The sequence below is a fragment of the Mus musculus genome, chromosome 4, assembly GCF_000001635.26.
Source record: "Mus musculus strain C57BL/6J chromosome 4, GRCm38.p6 C57BL/6J".
NCBI lineage: Eukaryota > Metazoa > Chordata > Mammalia > Rodentia > Muridae > Mus > Mus musculus.
The window spans coordinates 114,412,081-114,436,022 of NC_000070.6; the positions used below are offsets into that span (position 1 = coordinate 114,412,081).

General features: G+C 45.2%; 1 protein-coding gene and 1 long non-coding RNA gene across 5 annotated transcripts in view; one reads left to right on the forward strand and one right to left on the reverse strand.

Moving 5' to 3' along the window:
- Positions 1-23,942, forward strand: part of Trabd2b (TraB domain containing 2B) — a 208,417-nt gene that overhangs the window by 5,399 nt on the left and 179,076 nt on the right. The gene's annotated exons all lie outside the window — the stretch shown is intronic.
- Gm33710 lies at positions 1,891-12,779 on the reverse strand. Of its 3 annotated transcripts, XR_376557.3 has the most exons (4): positions 4,187-12,779; positions 3,353-3,502; positions 2,656-2,710; positions 1,891-2,015 (listed from the first exon to the last, which is right to left on the reverse strand). It is a non-coding gene; the product is annotated as a predicted gene, 33710 (long non-coding RNA). The 3 variants fall into 3 exon arrangements; XR_003955093.1 differs by lacking the exons at positions 1,891-2,015; positions 2,656-2,710 and adding an exon at positions 2,873-2,992; XR_003955094.1 differs by lacking the exons at positions 1,891-2,015; positions 2,656-2,710 and adding an exon at positions 2,873-2,992 and having other exon boundaries at positions 3,329-3,502.

Consider the following 23,942-nt stretch of genomic DNA (forward strand, 5'->3'; position numbering starts at 1 on the left):
CAAGTCGGTTCCTCTCCTTGGGCTCAGTTCACCCTGCCTGTGAAATCAGACACCAGGATTAGGTCATCTTTCATGCCCCTTCCAGCCCTGACATTCCATAGGACCATTCTAATCAATTGCACGTGCCAGGCACCCAGCAGGAAGCTCCATGTGCATTTCCATCTCATTGAATTCTCCCTGTAACCCCTTGGCTTTCTAAGGTGGGCACCGAGTATGGTTGAATGACTTGCCCAAGGCCACATGGCTAATAAGGAACAGAGCCAGTCTGTGAGACTCTAAATGACTGAAGAACTTCCTATATGTGGTTTCTGTTCTTGGCAGGGAGTCTTAGTGGGCTCCAGGGCAGGGGATAAAGATTGCTACATGAGAAGTGGGCATGCCTGTCTTTCAGCAGCCATATCCACTGTCCAACTGGTGCTAGACAACATGAAGCTGGACTGTGTAAAGGATGGGGGAGAAAGAACACAGTCCCATAACTGCAGCTCTCCAGGAGGCCGACCGAGGCAGGAGATCATAAGTTCAAGCCTACCTCAACAGCAGAGTGAGTTCATGGCCAGGCAACTTAGTGAGACCTTGTCTCAAAATGCAAAGTAGAAAGATGGTTAGCTCAGTGATAAGTACTTACTGGATGTAGAACACTAGACACTAGATTCAATCTCTAGTACTACAGAAAGTGTGAAGGTGGCAAGCCCCTGCTTTTGGAAGCCTGGGGTGTTTAAACCTTTAGGCCAGATCTTATGACAGTCTTAGGACCTGGAGATCCTTATCAGCTTTGCTTGCTTTTTCCAGGGACTGATACTTGTTGCCACTACTCTCTCTGGGGCAGTGGTTCTCAACCTGTGGGTGGTGATCCCTTTGACAAACCTGTAACTCCAAAAAGTTTTAATTAAGATTCTAAACAGCAAAGTTGCAGTTATAAAATAGCAACAAAAATGATTTTATGGTTGGGGGTCACCACAACGTGAGGAACTGTATTACAGAGTCAGAGCATCAAGGTGGGACTTTCAGTCCTTCCTCTTCTGTCCACTCTCACTATATGGTGAAGGCACTGACTGAGAAAACTCTGAGTTAAGTGGTCTTTCTAGGTTTGGTGAGAGAAGAAGGATCACACTACTCTGTCCACTGCTGGGTTTTACCATCATGCCCTGGCACTATCTGGTGTCTGAAAGCCATAATTGGAGTCTGCTGAAAGTGCACAAAATATTTGTGAAATTCTTCAGTCTCTTCCTCAGTGAGTTAGAAATCACAGAATCAATTGCTGAGCTCTATCTTTGTGCTGGGTTTAACATTGGACCTCAACGTCCCTAGGGAAGTGCTAAAAGCTTTATTGTCATATCTACTGTAAAGACAATAAGCTAAGACTTGAAAAAGTTGGGTCATTGGCTTGATCACATACACAGGACCAGGGGATCAAGAACAACCATTGCTAAAACCTATACTCTTTAATCTACAAGGTGGTTTGATTTTGTTTTGTTTTGTTTTTCATAGTTCATGATATTATCTGGTGAATATATATATATATGCATGTATAGATATATATGTGTGGTATATCATTATGGATACAGTAAAATATAAAATACAAAAAGAAAAAAATAATTTTAAAGTACTAAAGCTTTCTCCCTCTGGCTTAAAAATTAAATCTTAACATATTCCAGTATAGGAGTTCCCAAAGATGTTCTGGGTATCATCTCCCAGAAGTTCATCTCCAGCTTCCCACGAGACTACTGTGAAGATAGCCCTCTAATTTAAGCTAAACCTGTAGAGTTAATACTGAATGGTCTTCTGAGTTTACGTATAGTCAGAGCTTCTGTATATGTGTCTGGTTAATTAATAGATAAAAAGTGCATTCTAGATATTTTCACAATGAATGATAACTGATGGCCAGCAGCCTATGATATGCATCTTTTATTCCCTTCTATAACCCAGCATGGGTGAGAAAATGAATGTATAAAGGAAGGATGCATAAATCACAGCAACAGGCCTCCCTTTGTAAACTTCAACAGCTTCATTGCATCCTGTAGGGACACAAAATAGCAAAATCATCAAGTGAGTTGTTCTGGTCCCTAAGAGATACTACAACAAAACATCTTACACTAAGTTGTTCATGATTCTAGAGGCTTTGAGGTTGACGATCAAGGTATTCAATATGTGATGAAGGCTTGTGCTTCATAGATGGAACTTCTGTGGTGACATAGATAAAACCACATGGTGATAAGGGACAAGAGAGAATGGTGACTTTCCTTGAGCCTCTTTATTAGGTCAGTAATTTGCAAGGCTCTGTCACCATGACTCAATCTCTATCAGTCAGAGCCCTATCATCACTCCAGGGGTTAGGTGTAAGCATGTAAATTTTGGAGAGACACAGACATTCAATACATATAGTATAGGAAGTTCTGATTCAAAGCAAGCATGCCTTTTCTACCTTGCCAATGATGTGAGACTAGTCACTTTCCTTCCACGAGCCTATGTTATCTCTTTTTTCCCCATCACTGTATTGAGCTAGGCACTTTCCAGTGCCAACTCTGTTCTGCCTTCTGTAATCCTCATGTCTGTCTCCATACTTTGGAGGGTCTGAGCCAACCCACACCACAACTTTAAGCTTGACTTATCCATCTTTGGCAGGCTTATCCTTGGCTGACCATGGCTAATGCTTACCTGTCAGGAAGCTGGCTGGTTCCTGGGAGTGGATGTGGGTAATCTTGCTGCAAGTCTGCAGAGCAGAGAGAGCCTCTTAACCTGTTGTGGTCTGCTTGACCCCTGCCCAGGCTTGATTCTCTTCTTCATTAAGGTTCACCACTTTTTTCTTTTTTCTCTTTCTCTTTCTCTTTTCTTTCTTTCTTTCTTTCTTTCTTTCTTTCTTTCTTTCTTTCTTTCTTTCTTTCTTTCTTTCTTTCTTCCTTCCTTCCTTCCTTCCTTCCTTCCCTCCTTCTTTTTTTTTCTCGTTAACTTGAACAGCCACAGTGCAGTGCAGTGAAGCATCTGGGCCAGAGACCTGGAAATGAATGGCATAGATTTTTGCCTGCTGAGAACTCATTCCTGCAAGTGTGCATTGCTTTTGTACCCTGAGAGGTGGGTGTTACTAGTCCTGCTTTACGGTAGGAACTCAGCCCCATAGTATCTGAATTTTAGTGGTTCCTATGTCCTGGTTCTTCCTCCTTCATAATGAGACCCTGCTCTTCCTTCTGCTCCCTGTCACATGTCCAAGCTTTCAGAACCAGTCACTAACTCTCAGATTTTCCAAAAATGTCTATTCTCAAGGGCTGGGGCTCTCTCTGACCTTCTGTGGCAGGCAACCCTCCAGTCCACATTGCTGGGCCCCTCAGCTTACCTTCCATGAGATCTGAGTGCTCACCTGTGGGTGGAGGAAATAAACATGGGCCATGGAAACTGGGCACTCAGGGTGGACCTCAGGGTACACTCTCTTGTCTCTGACATCCTTAATCAGGGGGTAGATTCAGCACAGCCTGCTTTTGGGTGGCTCACTGTAGCTCTAGAATCAGGCCTGCAAGACAGGATTTCCTATACTTCAGCCTACCACTCCCACTGTGCCTTCCACTCACAGCCCAGGAGCTGTTCTGGGACAGTCACATGGGGAGGCTGTTCCTCTGTTAACACAGCTTCATAGGTATACATGGATTGCTTCTGGGTCCAAGTCGCAATTTGCAAAAGGTCCCAATGACACTGAAGGCTCCATATGTCTCATCTCTGTGACCTGATTGACGAAAACCTTGATATCTATGTCTTATCTGAATGGGGGCCTGAGAATCAGGTGGCAGATGCAGAAGCAGAAACACAGGACAGCTTAGGCACCTCCATCAAAGGACAGTGAGTTCCCAAAGCTGAAGGTGATGAAGCTTGAATCATAAACTCACAGTAAAACTTCCAGGCTCAGGACTTCTCTACCCAGGAGCCCAAACTCTGAGGCTCAGAAAAGCAAAGAATGGTGAAATCTTAGACCCTTCAGCTCTGAGACATTTTTGGACCGGAAGAATCTTCACGTCATGAAATCCTAGCCTCGGAGCTTTGAAGCATTTTCAGCTCATCAACACAGACTTCTAAAATCTTGGAGTTGGAAGGGGCCATTTCTCAAGAATTCCAAGAAGCCCCATCTGCAAGCACGTCTGATTCCCCCCCTCCCCCCCCAAGCCACTCTCCACTCCGAGGCCAGAGAGAAAGCCTTCCTTACCGCCAAAGCACTTTCTGATGGAGATAAAACCGTGCGCGTGCCTTTGTTAATAGTTCCCATTTGGACTTCTCTCAAAGCCAGAAAGAGGTTGCCTGGTAAAGCAGCTCTCCTAGGGAGGAAACTGAAGAATGCTGGCGAGCACCACAGCTGCCAGCCGAACGGCTGACGTTCCTTCCCCTCTGAATTTGCTTCTAAATATTACCCACTTCACTCCCTTTTATCTCCCATCACTGGCTCTCTGTCCACCCACTTAATCCACAGGCAGCCGGTGGCCCAGCCTTCAGCTCTGCTTCATGGCTGCCAAGCCGTCTCGCCAGGCTGCTCCTCCAGGATCTGCAGGCTTTTAAATCTATGCAGTATATCCTGCCTCAAGCTTGGAAACACAGTGGCTTCTGCTGAGCCCCCTCCCTCTCCAGGAATTTCCTCCTTTTCTCTTCTGCTTCTGAATCCCCCCATATTTTGATTTTTAAGGCTCAGCTCAAAGCTGAACCTCTTCCAGGAAGTCTTCCTAGAATGCTGTCAGGTCTGAACTGGTGAAGACTTGGCCCGGGGATTTCTTTTATGGCATGCCACATGTAGTGTTTCCCTCTGTGGAATTCTTTATGGAATTTTATGACATTCTTTCAACACTTCTATATTTGACTTTATTACTTGGGCAGACTTTCTTTCCTGATTCTAACCTAGTCCAACATGTACTCACAAATGATTGCAAAATTGAGCCGGGTATGCTCCAGGTCGGAAGCCCATCTCTGTGGGATAGCCTAGGCTGGGTGTTGGCTACACTAGCTAAAAGGTGAAGACTATTCTAACTTCTGTGTCTCAGACTTTCTATATGAGATGTGTTCAGTGCCCTCAGCACTGTCCCTGGCATTCATGAATCCCTCTTAGACTCACCACTCTCTAACCTAGTAGACATTGTCATTTTCTCTTCCTTATTTGGCATTTATGATCAAAATACCGCTCCCCCATACCAGGAGTTCCAGAGCACCTCCAGGTTCATCTGCCTGCAATGTCTTTTCACATCCAAGCATCTAATTTGGTCTTTCTGTGATCCTCTGGTTTTGAGGCTCCAATAACACTGAGCTATAGAAGCTATAGAACCTCTCCCCTCTTCACTATAGTCCTTGGTCATGGCTCCATACATCATCTTATCCTTTCCCTGTTGCTTGAGGACCCTTCCCAGTTTTTATTGTCTGTCTAGCTCCTTCTCACCTGAATGGGTTGTCCTTGTTAAAGGCCTGCATTTTTCAAGCAAGCGCTGTTTCACAGAAAGACGTATCTTTGGTCACTGGGTTATGGAATAACATCATCTGACAGTTTAGTATTTTAAGTTTAGGTGCAACAATCTGGCTGGCTATTAGCACTGTGTTTTGAAAGACCTGATAGATAGGTTGTACTTGGCCCACTTTGAATGTGTAGCTACCCTTAAAGAGAGGCAGGAAGTCATTAGAGGAGGCCCGTACATGTCTGAGCCCCAGGACCATCTCTGCAGGACAACCTTGAACTTGGCATAGGTGTACTCTATACCTATTGCTGGGGCTATGTTTCTTCTCACTATCCCAGGGGAATCTGCCAGCAGCACCTTGCTAGCATCCCCTGTCTGGCGGGGAGTGCAGGACATCTTTCAATCATGAGTGCCCTGGCTTGCTCACCTTTTATTCCTAGGCTCTTTTCTTTCCGTAGGTCAAGAAGGGCAGGAAGAAACATTTAAAGTTTCCTTTCCATTTGCCATGACCTGGGAATTTGTGTTCTTGGCATAAGGCTCCCTGGTTCTCTGTCATTTCAGCAGCATCCTGGTTAGATTTTACCCTCAGAAGCCCATATTCATTTCTACCTAAAGTCACGTAGACAACATGGGACAGATTCAGTTCAGGAGCACCCTTCATTGGGAAGCAGTTCATGTACTTATTAGGACCACAAGTAATTTCAGGCAAGTTACACACCCTATCTTTGTCTTTGTTGCCTTGTCTGTCAGCCTCATGGGGTACTCTGAGGGTTGACTGGTCTAAAGCTCCATAGCATAGTATTTGATTTCTCACTTTTAAAATCATAATCCGTGTACAGTTCTTTTCCAGAAATGTTTCCAGCTCCTATGTGTGCCTGATATATGTGATATGTGCTAGAGATGGGCATGAAGAACACACACAATGGTGTGTGCCTGTGTATGTTTGGGGGGTGCTTCCTTTTTCAGGCAGAGAGAAGCCAGAAATTAAGCTTGAGGACACAGTATGCACTGAACAGCCCCCTCCCCCACACTTCTGACAGTAGGGCACTCCCAGTAGCCAAGAGGCACCTCTGAGACTCCTTCCTCAGGGTGGGAGAGTACAGCCCTGCCCAGAATCCCTGGTACAAAGATAAAGGCAACACCTCACAAACCCCATCCAATCCTTCTCTCCTTCCATCCTATCAAGGGTATTTAAGGTTTTCTGCTGTATATTATCTCTATGGTCTTAGTGTGCCTTAAGCATCATTTAAACCTTGAGTCCCATTTGAAAGACCCATTTAGTAAAAAAAGATAGAATGGAGAAAGCCCAATTAGAAAGCTGGCTCATCAGGAGGTGGTGGTGCTCGCCTTTAATCCCAGCACTTGGGAGGCAGAAGCAGGTGGATTTCTGAGTTCGAGGCCAGCCTGGTTTACAAAGTGAGTTCTATGGGCTGGAGAGATGGCTCAGCGGGTAAGAGCACTTGACTGCTTTTCTGGAGAATGTAAGTTCAATTCCCAGCAATGACATGGTGGCTCACAACTATCTGTAATGGGATCTGATGCCCAATTCTGGTCTGTCTAAAGAGAGAGACAGTGTGCTCACATACATAAAACAAAGTGAGTTCGAGGACATCCAGAGCTATACAGAGAAAAATCTGTCTTAAAAAAAAATCTGGCTTATTTTAAAAGCCTTATTTCCCATAGGGTTCCCTTCTTTGAGTTGGTTGGCCTTAAGATTGAGAAGTAACAAAAGTCTACCTGACAACAACCTTTCCATCTATTTATGTCCCAGTTGCATGTGGTCTCTAGAGCTTTTCCTTCTGTCCCAGAACAGCTAGGACACCACCCCCATGCCCCCCCCTTTCCTCACTGTGTGGTTACTGAGCTAGATTTGCTTGACAGTCACTCAGATCAGGGATTGGGACTTTGGGTGTGTCCCTCGATCTCCAGCAGTGTAGATGTGGCATCACTAGATGACAAGCCCTTTTGAGCACTAGGCTCTATATGCAGCTTGAAGAGCTGTGGGATGGTCATGGGTTGGATAAACTGATGTACTTTGGGACACCTCCAGCCACAACACTCAGTCGTTGTGCTTGATCTTCACTGGGATGTTTAGTTGACCCCACAGTGGAGTCCTCATGCTGAGGCCAGCTGCTGGTCTTCGAGGCAATTTTATGTTCTTGGCTTCCAGTGGAATAGTTTTGCTGGGAGGGTGGTGAGAAAGGAATGCCAGCCTCTTGGTGGAGGTGGCTTTGAAGTGCTCTTAGAGATGGGAATGGAAAGGGTGGTCCAGGAAGAAGGTGCCAGGATGGGAAACTGTAGAAAGCCGGAATAAGAAATCCTTCCAACGCCCATCCTCTTGCTTTATCTTTTCCCTGTCTCTCCAGTTCTCAAGATAGCTACTCTGAGATACTCTCTATTCTGTGCTAGGCCTCAGGTTTACCACAGTACATTCCTGAAGCAGACCTGGAAGGTGTTATTTCCCCAATTTTAAGGAAATTGAGAATAAAATACTTCTATACAAATAAGGACACTTAGATTTAAGCTTAAATGTTTTGATGCCTTAATTAAGAAACTGGACTGGAGCTCCCTGCTTTGACTGGGTGAGAAGCATGGAGCTCACCCCACCGAGGTTGCTGTGAGGGCCCAGTGATACCTGTGAGCTGAGAGTGTTAGCTGTGGTGGTCTAGTGGTGATTTTAGTTAGAACTGATGGTCTTCTGTCAGGCAGCCTGTGTACTGAGGTTCAGAAGCCCATCCTAAATTAAAGACAGTTTTCTGTCCCTATGCTTGGTCTGCCATGCTCACACACTGTGTTTGCTTGGTCAGCCTGATGGGAACTATGTGGTCTGACCACCCTGTGGTCATGACCGTCTGTGGTATGCAAGATCTGACCAAATCTGCTCTGGCTCAGCATTGCCTGGTCTCCAGTTGTTCCCCAGGACAGGGATAGGCTGAAAAGAGGTTTTGAGAGGTTCAGGTTGGAGGCTCAGTGGTGTCATGGGTTCTGATGGTTATGGGAGAGGGGCCCGTTCTTGTCTCATCATCATCCTTTATCTCCATTGCTTAGACAAGTTAATAAACAGCATCAACTCAGAGCTACTGGGACAACGGGAGTAAAGCCTAGGGGAACTTTATTAACAAGAGATCTCTACTCTTAGCACTGCTGAGCTATGTGTAGTTTCTGGGGTTTTTTTCTTTCTTTCTATGTCTGTCTGTCTGTCTGTCTCTCCTTTTTCCTCTTTTGATTTTTTGCTTTTTCCTAAAGAGAAGTTCCTGGAAATACTTCCTCGACCAGTTTAGTTATTTTAAAATGCTTCATCTATCCATGTTTGAACTTCTAGGAATTGGCCTGACTCAATTCCAGGTGCTGGGGGTGCAAGATGACAGTGGGGGTGGTGAAAAGGGGAGGAGTTGATGTGACAATAGAGGTGTGAAGCACAGTTCAGTCCTTTCTGTGCACTGGTCCACTTCCTGCTCAAATCAGGTTTCAGGTAGATTGGAGCTTCCTACATGGATCATGAAGAAGGCTCTGAGAGATGGTTTACTTGCTGGAGTCGCACAGCAAATAAATGGAGGGTCTGGAATTGAAGCCATACAAGTCTGGTGGTGGAGCCTATACCTTCCTTTCTGCATCTCATGGAAAGAGGGAATGTGATCCAGAAGGGACAGGGGTTTCATCTGAGACTCAAAAGTCTGACAATGAGCAGTGCTAGAGGTTGGGAGATGGCTGAGTTTCATCCTGAGGAAGTCTGCTTTCCAGGAACTGGGTGAGGGAAATAGAATTCAGGACTAAGGGCAGAGGCCAAACCTGACAGGCAAAGGATGGCAGTTATGCTCAGGACAAGAGTGCAAAGGACATGGAGACTGCACATCCATAGCAACTGCTGTGTGGATGGCTAGGATGTTGCCCTGAGATGCTGTGTGCCATAGCAGTCAGGACCCTGAGAGTGACTCCCTGTGACTCTCCATGAGATCTGCCGGACAGAGATCAATTGCTCAGAGTGCTACTTGCCAGCTGTCAATCACTGTTAAGTACTACCTGCAGATGGCAGGGGCTTGACTAGGGTTCAAGTCACCTAGAGGTCCTGTGCCTGCTTCCAAAAGGGCTAAGGCTGCATCTTGTTATCCAGAAGTGTTTTATGGCTGCAGATTCTCCTATGAGCATGGCAAATAGCCCCACATGAAGGTTTGGATGGGCTTTAGTCTGAGGCCACCTAAGCTCAGTACTGAAGGGCCAGTGGCAATCTCCAGGTTCAGAGGCAGCTGCAGGTATGGGGTGAGGTGAGGGTGGAAATGCTCATCCAGACTGAGAGAATGTCATTACTCACCACAGAGTACACACTTGGTGGGGGCCACGGAGACACAGATGCAGAGACACACGTGTCCAGTGGAGCCCTGTCAATCGTGCTAAGATCAGGCTTAAGCTCGGGTGCATTGGCAGGAACTCCATGATTGTGTTCTGCATTTCAGAAGTTCTTCTGATTAATGACTGGCTCACTGGTTCATCTATTCATGGGTCTCAGACTGGAACACCTCACCCAGGCTTGCCTGTGCATTGCCAAGCCCTTTAGCCAGAGAAAACTTCTGTTCTGTGCAGCTCTGTCACCTGACCTTTCGGATCCAGGATGTGCCTACTGCTGTCCCACAGCGGGGATCCCAGCTTCTGGAACTCTCAGTCATGTTTGCCCTTAGATGGTGCCGCAAGCTGGTGTCTGAACGAGTCCAGCTAAGCTTATTTATTACAGGGCCTTTGGGGGAAAGCCTGACTCTCACCACCATTTCTAACATAGCTGCCAGGGATCACACAATCCATGAATTTCATAGGGTTTGCTTAAAAGCAGGTTGAGGGGAATGTCACCTTTTCACAGTAGGAGTGAGCTGAGCCCTGTTATTTGAATGCTGCCTGAGCAGAAGTGGGATACAGGAAGGCCTACCATCCATGCTGAGTAAGAGCTCTGGTTATATATCTGATGGTGTGTACCAAGGCAGGCTTTCCCTTAGCTAAATCCCTTTAGTGGTGTGGGGTTGGTAAACCTGAAACCGCACACCCCTTCTGCATACCCACCTCCTCTGTTGACTCTGAACCCCCTCCACAGAGAGTGGCATTTTGTTGGTTATGTGTTTATATTCTGACTTCTCTGAAGATAGGAACCTCATCTAATAACCTGGAGTTCCCTCAGGGCCTGACTGTAAGCACTTGCTCAGGGGTTATGTGTAAAACTAGCAGGCACATCTCCATGTCCTCTGCTGAGCATGTGGATGAAAAAGCAGAATGCCCCAACTCCCCACCTTGTGCCAATCAGCACCACTGATGTTCCAGATGTTCAGTTCTAGATGTCAAGAAGGGCAGTGGTCACCTGCATGCTCTGCTGTAGCACCAGGCATTTGGGCTTTAAATGGCTCTAGCCACGACCATCGTGGAGCCATGCAGACAGTGACATCATCACACCTTTTCCTTGTTTCCACGGTGGCCCATCCCATAAGTGGGAGCTGTTTCATGCATGGAAGGGATCTTGCCAGCCCTCCCCGCCAGCCTTCTTCCTCATGCTTCTGTGTTTTTTTCCAGGGCATGGATCAGAGCTTCTGTTTGCTGGTCATTCCACGATCCTCACACAATATAAATGAAATCTGCTAAAACCAATAAATTCAAACCATGTGTGGGGCATTGGGAGGGGCCAGGACGTCAGAGGGCCACAGTGTGAGGTGGCGTCAGCTCTGACGGCACCCAAGCTGATTTGTATATGAGAAAAGTAAATATCCAAAGCCGTAAACAGCCCTGGGTCTCCCACTCTCACTGGGATTCAAAGGCGTTTAATAGGAACACACACTCTCTGTTTCTTATAAACAGAGCCAGAGCCTCTATGTGTGCTGACCTAAATTCTGTGTTTTCAATCCCAGGCAAGCCAGCCAGGCTTCCTAGTCATAGGCTGCAGACAGGCTGGGCCGTCAGCTTGGGTTCCTTCTATCTGGTTTTGGCAATTGGACTAGCATTTGTGCTTTGCAAAAAAAAAAAAAAAAAAAAAAAAACCTCTTCTCCTTTTCTTTGTTGTGTACAGCTCTGGGTGTTTGTTAAGTCTGTCTGTGCTGCTTTAACAGAATGGCCTGGGTTGGCTATCTCAAAATCAGCAGAGAATATGTTTCTGTCTGTTCTGGACGTTGGGAAGATCAAGGTGTCAGCATCTGGTGTGCCTGCTGAGGAGTGGCTTCATGGTTCATAGTTGGTAGCACTCCACTGTGTAGAAGGCAAGAGAACTCAGATCTCTTCAGTACCTCATAAGGGTCCTAATCCCACCACTACATGCATCCCCAGGCCCCACCTTCTAATATCTTGCAGGTTAATTTCAACATACAAAATCTGGGGTGAAGCATACAAGCCATGGGTGGAATAGGGGGCCACTCCCAGTCTTCGTGTGAGGAGTATGAATTACAGGGGTATGGTTTGTCCAATTAACACATTAAGTGACAACTTCACCATTTCTTCTCTAGAGCCCTGTAATGTTCTTTAAGCTCCCCATGGATACTGACTCAGAACCCCAGAAGCATCTTTCGAGACACCTGCCTCATTTCTTCACCCTATTCCCTGGAACCTGTCTTCCCCCTTGTTCACTAAGTCCTTTGCAGTCTTCTTTTTCATCCTGCAATTCTTGGCTTCAGAAAGAGCCCCCAGAAAGAACAGTTGGATTGAAGGCAGGTTTCTTTGCCCGTCAGTTGTGGGGACTTCCAAGAGTTCCCACTGTGTTTCCACACATGTAAGGTGAGGGCACCTTCTGCTGTCTTCTCAGATGGCTGCCCGGATAAGTGGAGCTCAGGCAAGCTGACCACCCAGAGTCACTTGGCCCTGCTTTTTCTGCAGCTCTAAACCCTTCAAACGACCCTTTAACTTGGACAGCGAAGAGAAAACACCCGTTAATACTGCCTAGAGCTGAGGGGCCCAGGCTTGCACAGTCATGTGCAATACTCAGTGAGGTCAACAAAACTGATGAAGCCTGCCCCATATCAGTAGCTTATAATAGTGTCCACTTCCCGGCTTTGAAATTGTGCCATAGTATGTAAGGTGCCACCCCTGGGGAAAACTGCATAAAGGAAGTGATCCTTCTAACTGTATATGGACTTACGATTAGCTTAAACTGAAAGTTTTGGTTAAAATAAAGGAATTAGAACTGGAATTAGAACTTGTCCACTGCTTGCAAAATAAGCAAAGTCCTAGGTTTTATCTCTAGCACATTAGAAAAGGAAGATGAAGGAAGGAGAAAGTGAAGGAGGAAGGAAAGAAGAAGAAAAGAAAAGAGAAAGAACAAAGGGTTAGCCTTTATAACACCTTCCTTCCTTAATTCTTTTGTGCCTGCTTCACAATGACAAGAACTGTCAGTGAGCACCAATGACCCCATGCCCACCTCCATCTTCTACCGGTACTCAGAGGAGGTTTCCCTTGATAATTCCACTTGTAATGACAAGCCATCCCTTTGATGATCCATCTCCCCTTTTCTCCCACAGCACCCATCACCTGTTGGCAGCCTGCATATTATACCTGCATATTGCTTCTCACCACACCAGCTCCACTAATACAGAGATGTGTGTCCCTATTGTCATATCCTTAGCACCTAGGACATACCAGGCACAGAGCAGGTAGTCAGCTAATGTTTGCCAAGTGACTGAGAGGTGACAGACAGGAAATAAGTACACAAATGAGCAGTAAGAAGTCTGGGTAGGTAAATAAAACAAATCAGGAACAGGATGGGGAGACTGATGCTAGCTGTCCCTGCAAGCCTGGGACAGTGAAGAATATGGTCCCAGCATCTTAGATCATAGTCTTTTTGTGCAATCCCCTCTTGTCTTCATCCACTAGCTTTGAGCTTTTGCTATGTGCAGGGCTCTGTGACACAGGCTGAGATGAGGCAGACAACAGCTTGTCCCAGGAGGCTTGCTAGTCAGTAGAGGAGGGGACAAGGACACAAGCAGCATATAGGAAGGAAGGAAAGAAGGAAGGAAGGGAGGGAGGGAGGAAGGAAGGGAGGGAGGGAGGGAGGGAGGGAGGGAGGGAGGGAGGGAGGGAGGGAGGGAGGAAGGAAGGAAGGAAGGAAGGAAGGAAGGAAGGAAGGAAGGAAGGAAGGAAGGAAGGAAAAAAAAGCTCTTTCTGGTCTGACCTGTACTCAGTGGCCAGAACCCAATTTACAGGCTTCCTCCTCCCCTGGCCATCGGGGTGACCCCACAGCTCTAATTAGACCACTCTTTGCAGTCTAAACTCTGGACTTCCTAGAGTGTCCTCACACTCCCTCTCTAGGTCCTGCTTCCCAGCCTTGCTCTTCCTACAGAAAGCCTTCCCTGACTGCCCCAGCTCCCACCATCTGCCTTCTCTAAGCACTCGTGCTATCTGGAGTCTGTGCTGCATCATTGGTCCCCAGCAGAGAGTCTTGCATTTGTTCGTGTACAGCAGAAGCTGGCTGAGAAGCTCCACTGGGCTCAGGTGCATAGTGGGCCTTTGGCAGCATGCTTGTGGCTGATGGGTTTGAGAGCACAGGAAACAGTGACTCATCATCAAAAAGGGCAGGCTTTGTTGTTTTTGTCATTGACCCAAACTCTCCTTTAGCCACTGGTGGTTTGGTTAGGGGATAGGCTGAGACAGCCTTTACTGCGGTTCAAGTGCGTTGAGAACAAAGAGATCATGCAAACGATCTGCCCCAGACAATGTTTAACAGACTTCAGGAGCTGGACTGTTTGCTCAAAAAAAATCTCATAAAGCACACGAAAAATATTGGTGCAGTGTTTATTGCAGCACACTGGTTCGCTGAACAAATGTGTTTTAGAAATAAACCTTTGACTGGAAAACAGCTTTGATTTTTAGTGTTATTATGAGGATGGCACTGAGTGTTCCTCCCACCCACTTTGCCTATCATTAGCATCTTACATTAATAGGATACATTTGTCACAATTAGTGAACCAATAGTGATAAGCTGTAGTTCTCTAAATGCTACACTTCACTGCATTTTCTTAATTTTTCCATAATGTCTTTCTTTTTTTCTATTTCACAACTTCCCTTGGATACCATAGCCTATCACTGCCATCTTTCCAGTTGGCCCTGATACTTTCTTGGACTTTTGTTGAAAGTATGAAATGATCCTGGTAGTTTTAAATATTGGTCTGATGCTTGTCCCTCGGGTAGGGTTTGGAGGCTATTTATATGTTTTGTTTGTTTGTTTGTTTGTGTGTGTGTTTTGTTTTTACCTATTTCTTTTTTTTAATTAGGTGTTTTCTTTATATACATTTCAAATGCTATCCTGAAAGTTCCCTATAACCTTCCCCTCGCCCTGCTCCCCTACCCACCCACTCTCGCTTCTTGGCCCTGGCATTCCCCTGTACTGGGGCATATAAAGTTTGCAATACCAAGGGGCCTCTCTTCCCAGTGATGGCTGACCAGGCCATCTTCTGCTACATATGCACCTAGAGACAAGAGCTCTGGGGATACTGGTTAGTTCATAATGTTGTTCCACCTATAATGTTGCAGACCTTCTCATAATTAGACTGAAATTATGATGGGGGGGGGGGAAGACCACAGCGATAAACTGTTGCTCTCATCATAACTCGGTAGGGCACACACAGGAGATGGATGTTGTCTTCAGTCTCTAGTATGAGGTAGTTTTTCAGATAGTTTCTCTCAAACTTTCCACACTGTGTACTCCGGAAAGAGGTTGTTGAAGGCAGTCCGTGCCTGAGGAGAGAGAGGAGTCACACTCCTTCAGCAAGTGTGATCTGAATCCTCATTGTGTGCCAGGCACCACATGGGTGATGGAGGTAATTCAGGAACAGAGGAAGTCTTCCTCTCTGTAGAACTTTCTCTCTGGTAAGAGTTTAATAATGACAATCGAAATAGTTCTGGGACACAAATAATGAAGGCTAAGTTCATCAGGCATATTTACAACACAAAAGAGAACAGAAGTGGAACCACATGTGCACAGGGTAGTGTCAGGATGTGGATCAGAGGGGACATTCATGAGACCTCACCGGGCCTGCAGAACAACATTGGATTTTTATTCCAATGGTGGAAACCATTTGTCCGAAGCATGGAAGATATTTATCATCACCATCATTTAATTTATTTATTTTTAAAAAGATGAATGTGCTCTGGGGTGCTCAGTGGGAGTGAGGTGTGTTGGGAATCAAAGTGGAGAAAGCCAGGAGATCAGCATGGGTGCTATAGGAGTTGGTAAGGTGAGGGTTAGTGATGGCTTACATCTGGGAACCAGGTCAGTAGAGCTGGCTTTGTTTTGGAGGTAGAGCTCACAGTGTACCTGGTGGATCACATATAGGGAGATTAGGAAACCGGTGCAGTGCTGGCATGTTAGGGCCCATAGTTGAGCCACTAGCTAAAATATGGGAGGTGGGAGAGGAGTAGAATTAGAACATAAAAGTATGTATCTGGTGATGTGATTTCTTAGAGGAGGTCTGCCTGAAACCCCTCTCTTGGGTAACATGACAGCATCTCTAGCAGCTCTCTAACTTACATCACAGGACTGGAGGGACTCGAATAGCTTTCTGTGTTAACTCATGTGCCATCTTTCTTCGTGGTCTACATTATTGAAAAATGTGCTACAAATGTGGAATGTCCATGGAGGCTGATCTTGGATCCTAGTGAAGAGCATACCAGTCACCAGGGGCCCTGGCCTTAGGGATCACCTCTTGCTAGACTTAGCCTCTATGTGCTAGGCAGTACACATGATGAAATTCTGGTCTCTCCCAAAGGCCAGCACAAAGGAATTTCCTTTCAGTAAACATATTGGTTTAGGCTGATGTATGTTTCCAGTAGATTCCATCATCAAATACTTACAGACTACCAACTGTGTTTTCTTAGACATGGACCCCTTTCTACTTGGGTACATAAGACGTCAAGGATGTAAAAGGGCAGAAAGCATGTAGAACATGCCCAGCAAAGTATGCACAGCCAACTTGAAGGGTTTCAAAAGGACCAGGTTATGTGGCCAGAGTTTCTGTTAGGTAATTGGAGAGAGGGCAGCTTGGGAAAGAAAACAGTTGCTTATCCAGCAGTGCAGAGGTCAAAAGAGATGCTTGCTTTCATCTGAGCTCATGGAATAAAGTGCCAAAGACAGGGCTTAGGGGCAGCACAAATTTATATTTCACGATTGTCCTAGGGTTTTTTATTGCAATGATGAAATGCCATATCCAAAAGCAACTTAGGGAGGAAAGTTTACTAACTTATACTTCCGAATCACTGTTCATTATGGAAGGAAGTTAGGACAGGAACTCAAACAGGGAAGAAACAAGGAGGCAGAGACCATGAAGGGGTACCGCTTACTGGGGCCTGGCCTTAGGGGTCAGCCTACTTTCATAATAGAACCCAGGACCACCAGCCCAGAGATGGCTGGCCCCTTCCACATCAACCACTAATAAGAAAACACCCTATAGGCTTACCTACACACCATCTTATGGAAGCATTTTTATCTATCTATCTATCTATCTATCTATCTATCTATCTATCCATCCATCCATCTATTTGGTTTACATCCTGAAACTTCCTCCCTCCACTTCCAGCCCCCCTAACCTTGTGTAACCCTTCCTCCATCCCTCCTTCCCTTCTCCTCTGAGAAGGGGGAAGCTCCCCCCTCCCTGGGTACTAACCCACCATGGCACATCAAGTCACTGCAGAACTAGACTCATCCTCTCCTACTGAGTCCAGAGAAAGTAGCCCAGTTAGGGGACCAGGATCTACAAAATACAAGGGTCAGGAACAGCACATCTGCTACATATGTGAGGGGGGTGAGGGGAGGGAAGGTTCAGCTCTTGTGTGCTCTTTGGTTTTTGCTTCAGTCTCTGAGAGTCCCTAAGTGTCTAGGCTAGTTAACTCTGTTGGTCTTCCTGTGGAGTTAATCTCTCTGGGTCCCTCAATCCTTACCTCAATTCTTTCACAAGACTCCCTGAGCTCTGTCCAATGTTTGGCTATGGATCTCTGCATCTGTTTCAGTCAGCTGCTGGGTGGAGCCTCTCAGAAGACAGTCCTGGAAACATTTTCTTTATTGAGGTTCCATCCTCTCGGAGGACTTTAGCTAATGTCAAGGTGACATAAAACTATGCACCATGACAATCCTCAAGGCTGGGAGTTTAGAATGAAGTTATCAACACTCTGATCGAAGCCTGCTGTCTACTCATGACTTCACGTGTTAGAGAACAGAGCTAGTTAGCTCTCTGGGACTGTTTTATAAGGACTTTATTCATTCACAAGGGCTTTCCCTTCATGACCTAATCCCCTCTCAGAGACCCTCCTCCTAACACCATCTCATCAAGGGGCAGAATTTCAACACATAAGTATGAAGTATACATACTCCAACCAGAACAGTGCTGAAAAAACTGGTTGTTGACCAGGTGAGTGATTGAAAAATAGATTTTTACCCTGGAGAGCTTGCAATGCAAGATTGGGTGTCAGTCGTTTCTGTGAGCAGAGGGGATCCAACACTGGATACAACCAGTGTGTAGAGGAACTGGTGGAAACCAGATCCTGAAGAAAGATATTTGAATCTCTAGCCAGTATTTAATTTATTATAATAATAATGATCCTGCTAATAATAACAATAATTTTTATAACTACTTAATTACTGTTATTTTTGCCGGAAAGGCCCAGTTAGCTGCGTGCTTGGCCTGCTCTGTGTGTGATTAGAGGCTATTGACTTATCTTGAGATTCTGTTGTTTTCTTCGCTTGATGGTCTCTCCTGATAGTCCATTTCACTGTTGGCTCTTGGGCCTGTGTGTGCTCCCCAAGATACCACAAAAGCACAATCTTTGACAAGGTAAATATGCCAAATCCTTATTATAACATTTAACCACTTAGGGAGGGTTTTGCTGTGGGGTGGGGGTGGGTGGGGCGGTGGGAATGGAAAGAAAAGTCCAGATTGCTTTGATTAGCTGCATTTTTCTCTCTGGGTGAATGGGAAGGCTTTGGTGGGAACCTCAGCATTTGAGACTGTTTCCAGGAAAGTGAGGGAAGTGATGGTAGAGGTTCTGGAGTCTTGGTCCAGAGCACCTAGGGTGCTGTGGCACTGGGTCAGGTTCTTTCAGAGAGATCAAAAACACATGCCCATCTCTTTTCCCTGCTGGGATGCAGTATCTGTAAGGCAGCTGGGAATTTAGGCTGGACAATCCTCTGTGGTACAGAGTAGAGCTCCTCATTGGTTGGATTGACCTTGCATTATATGGAGACTCATTTCTTAAAAGCTTGGGTTGGTGACAGATCATTTCTAGGGCAATGCTGGACTTAACTCAAGGCCAGCTTCCTGTGAGTTTTCTCATGTTGCTTGTTTGATTCTCCATCTTGGGCTGGAAAAAATGGCGCTCAGATGATTAAGAGTTTATTTGTATGATCAGGAGAACAGACCCACCGCAGCTGCATTGTTCAGTAGTCTGGGCTAGGATCTAGCATATTTCTGTACATAGATTCTTAGTCCATGCACTGAGTATTGAGGGAGTACACTGTGTCCAGTCCCCTCAGCAGATAGGATATAGAGCCATAATACAAGCCAGCCTTTCCATTTTCAAGACTGATAATTTCTTTTATTTTTACCGAAGTGATGTATTAGAATTCAATGGTTCTCAGCCTGTGGGTCCTGACCCCTTTGGGATTACATATCATTTATATTATGAATCATAACAGTAGCAAAAATGCAGTTATGAAGAAACAATGGAATAATTTTATGGATAGGGATCACTGCAACATGAAGAACTGTATTAAAGGGTTGCAGCATTGGAATGGTTGAAAACCACTAGAATTAGATGATATTATTGTTCACAAATATTCACACACACACCCCTCCAGCCTCCAAGGATGTGGGATTTGACCATGTGACTTGTTTAATTACTTTGGTAGACAAAATGTACTCCCTTGCTTCTTGACTTTAGTTTGGCCATGTGACTGGCTCACCCTCTTATGCTACCACTTGCTTCTGCCTCTTCAGCCTGAGTCTCAGAATGCAGACAGAAGGTCTGAGTCCAATCTACATGGGCAAACTCAGGCCAATGAACACCCACTTGAGTACCATCCAGCCCCAACAGATGAATGGGTTAGAACAAATAACTATTGCTTTCAGTCAGAGCCTTGGGCTGATTTTAACCAAGGCTGATAGCATGTCTCAGCCAAAGAGTAGACCATAAATAAGCTATGAATAGAAGAGGAAGTGAGGACAGGTGAGGGCGAGAGCATGGACTTCAGCTAGTTCTCAGAAGGTCTCAATGTCAGCACGAAAAATTGTATACAGTAGGCAGTGGAAGGCATTGAAAGTCATTGAGTGAAGGAGGCATGAGATCCTAACCTACCTATAGAGGGCAAGTCTGAAAGTAAGCAAAGGATAGTTAAGTGGTCCCAAAGGACCTGTTTGAAAGCTCTTCAAGTTTGCTTTCCAGATGACCCTAGACCCTGCCACTAAACCTTCTAGTAGGTACTTCAGAAACATTTAATGGGTGAAGAAATGTGTGAGAGAATTGTCTAGACATTTGAGAATCAGGACTTAGTGTAGACATCTCTGATAATTTATGTCTTTGTTCACCTATCCACTTCCCTAGGAGTCTGCTGAACACTTACAGTTAGAAAGTACTTATTTCTGTGGGGAGAGTCATGGCCACCTTCCCCATGCTTCTTGAAAAGGGGCTCAGGTCACAAAGGAGACAAGACTGGATGGAATATGCCATTGAGGAGAAATTGTAGAAGAGAAAAGTTGGGTGCTGAGGATGGAAGCTTGCAGAAAGAACATGGCAATTGAGAGCCTGTCATCTTTGGTAGCTCCACTGGAACCAGGAAAATGTTAACTATCCACCTGCTGAAGTCAAGGGCTAGTTCTGTAGGGGCCACTAGGTCTATGAATTATTATATCTAATCTTCTCTTTAGGCCACATTCCTAACATCTCACTGTCCTATCTTTAGTTTATGTGTCTTTGTTCTTTCAACTGCTTTGGCTAGGGGTGGGTATGGAGAAACAGGGTGTCTGAGCAGCTCACAGCCCTGTGATTCCTAAATTCTGAAAGGCTGCTGCTCAGCACATTGTAAACATCTCCTAACCTGTGTCTTTATCTGTGAAATGGCCACAGAAAAGCCTGGATTCAAATCCTATCTTGCTACTAGCTATGTGACTGTGAGCAAGTCACTCACTGCCTGCCTGAGCCCCTCTGAAAGGTGGTCTAGTTTCCCTGCACAGTGACAGTTCTCGGGCATAGATGTATGATAGAGGTATAATGTGACCTTAGGAATGCCATCTGCTAGAAAGTACCCAGGGCTGCTTGAGATGAGAATAAAGTCCCAAGTCTGTGCCTTGCCTGGGATGACCAGAGTCCTTGTTTAGATGCCATACCTCTGAGCATTTCTGGAACCAACTCTAGGTTGAGAAACATTTAGTTCCTGCTTGTAGATCTCCTTGGGCATGGTGAGTTTCAGCAAGCAAAAAAGCCCTCCAGGCATCAGTGCTGTCTGCTTAGCTGGGAATGCTAAGAATCCCATTTCCTGTGATAATTGTAGAGCTAAGGGTAGCTTGGTGCTTAGAGCTTAAGGTGAATGGTTCTGAAGCTCCAGGGGATTTAAGACAGAGAGCTGCAGTGGCATATGCGGCAGATCCATGCTGGACTGATATAATTCTTTAGGTTACAAGAACAGATTTATCGGTTATCACCTAGTCAGCAACTTCTTTCTGACCACCTTCTTTGTGTCAGGGAGGGTCTTAGTTGCAACGTTGTGATTGCAGTTCTCAATCTATACAATGTTGAGGGCCTCTATGAAGCAGACACTGTTTGACAATATCATCCTCTAGATGACAACTCTGAGTCATTGTTCTTCTGTGGTCACTCACACCCAGTATTCTGGCCTTTTGAGAGCTAGCTTGGGCACTTACGGACTGGGGTCATAGCAGTAACATGAAAACCATTGCTGCAGAAACACATATAGTTTACCTTCTTAGGCTCTCTCGGAATATGAATTGCTGAGCAAATTAGAATGGTAATTACAATGTGCATCTGGGTCATGAACATAGAGTTATCATAAGGCAAGAATGTTGTTATGAATCGAATATTAACATGCTAATTGCAAGAGTTCTTATCTCTCTGAAAGCAGGTATTAGAAGTGTCTCTAGCAGGTGATCTTTCTGCATAGTGCTTGTTGCCATGGGAATCAGTCACCCAGGGGTAGTGCCCAGCACATGCCCATCACACATTCCACATTACAATCATCAGTATCATTTGTCCTTGAAAACTGTGCTGTGCACTGGAAGATAGCACACATTGAAACCTCAATTAGGCAGCCTCAGTATAGAGTGAGCACTTAATAAAACCAGGACCCTCAGTTATCAAGATGTTAGCCAAGGCATTGGATGGACAGCTTTTAAAAGTATGTTTTTTACTGTATTTAACGTCTGACTCTTTTCCTTGGAGACTTGAGGTTTCCAATTACCCTGGACATCAAACGATGAGGTATAAAAGAGTTGCCTCTTCTCTGGATGACCCTAGGCTACTGTTCTCCAATTCCTAGGGGTCTTCCCCATCAGAGACAGACTGAATAATTTTTATACCTTACGGAGCTGTCATCCTTTGCAGTTTACTCATTGCTTTTAGTTTTCAGTGAACTTAGAAACCAGAGAACCAGTCTTATTAAATGTGAATTCAAAGCATAATTTCAAATGACGTCGTGGCATTCTTTTGGAAGTTGAGGACATGAGTACAGTGGGTTGTTAACTTTTTGTCTATTTGTTTGAACATTTGTTCTTTATATAGGAAGTTGCTATATACGGGACTTACTGATCACATGCTGTGTATGTGTGTGCTCATGTTTATTACCATACATGCATGATACATAGGAGGTGGTTAATTCAGCTAATTTAGCTTCAGAAGGATTCTCTCTATCCATAGGAACTCTATCTATCCCTCGTGGCTCTGCTTGGTCCATGAAAGTGTCTAGTGTCTTGGAAGCCAATATCTCATCTCATTAAAGGAAGGTTTGGCTGAGTGACAAGTGTGGTCTTGGAATAACTGCCCTGGGGACCTGAGTTCCTATCACAAGAGCAGCACCAGAAAATGCCAACTCGTTCAAGCACATGATTGAGAGGATCTAAATATTTCTGAACTGATTGATCCAGTTTTTTAACTTTTAGGACTTTTGAAGTATAGTCAAAACACATTGAACTATCTAAGTGAATTATCAACTTGATTGTTTTTTAAAATCCATTCCTGCCCCCTTTGAGATTGAGCAGTGATATGTCCTATGAATATACACCACCCATGTAGAGTCTACATACAATTCAGGTGAGCTGACCTCTTGCCAGTGAGATGGACATGAGTGAGGTTCCTGTTTCAGCTCATCAGGGCGTCTGGTTAGTCTCCTTCTCATTGCAAGATGACTGAAAAGTGAGCCTTCTTGCCTTATCTTTACCACATTCAATTATAAAAGGGCCAAATTCCCTCTGGTGTTGACTGACTGCTGGGTAAGTCTCTCCCTCTCCTCCCCTCCCTCTCTCTCCAGTTTGGGAAGTTAATTTCCATCATTTTGGGATTCATGGTAAAGGTCACAGGGTTCTTCAGTGTGTCTGTGGGTAGTTTCTGTGGACTCTCCCTTACCTCCAATTGTGGGTCAGCCCAGGTTTGAGTCTGGAACATGCTAAGATCACACAGGAGAAGATCAAAGGTGCCTCCTTAACCCCTACACTTCACTCAGGTAGACATCCCATTTGTAATGTGACCATAAGGCTTTCTTTGCATCTCCGTTAATTTCCAAATTGGCTTGTTAAATCTATACATTCCAGAGATGCAGTCCAACATTCCAGGGAACCTTTCCATGGACGATCAGAGCAGGCGTTCTTTTCACCAGAGTTTGTTTAAGGGAAGGGAATGTTGGGGGTGGGGAATCCCCAAGAACAACTTTGTCTTCCTTTCTACAGAGACCTCAGATTTCGGCCTCACAGTTCCCAAAGCCCCTGTCCCTCTTCTACTCTGCCAATTATCTCAGTCTGTCCAGAGCTTGGGCCTGACCCAAATTTTCTTCCAAAGTTGAGTCCCTACTACAGATAAGATATTGTCAGCTCGCTCTCTTGCCAGAGCATCAGTGCAGTACACTCCGGGATGTTCTTTCTGTTTCCTCTCTGCGCGGTTGTTGGGGACACAAACATGCAAGCGTGTTTGAAGCATCAGCCGGCTGTTGCCAAGGGAGGTGTCAATCTTGCTGCCAGATGGGTACATAATGTACCACACATGTGAGCTGGGCATTGGAGAGTTTTAGCTGGAATTAATAATTGCACAAGAACTATAAACAAATAAATAAATAAATAACTCAAGTGTTTGAAGGACTTGTATCAGTTCCCTTGATCTCTACCGCTAAATGCTAATTTCTTTCTTTAACTTACCCCTTTCTCTTCCTTTGCCTAACAGAATTCGTTCCCTCTTTCAGGATTAATTGAAGCTTCTCTAGCGTTCTTATGATTCTGTTAGAAGAAATAGCCTGCTTTTTTTCTTTGGAGTGCTTTGTTCCCTATGAGGCAACTCCATAGAGTATGATAATGCCATGGCGTGTGAGTCGGGAGT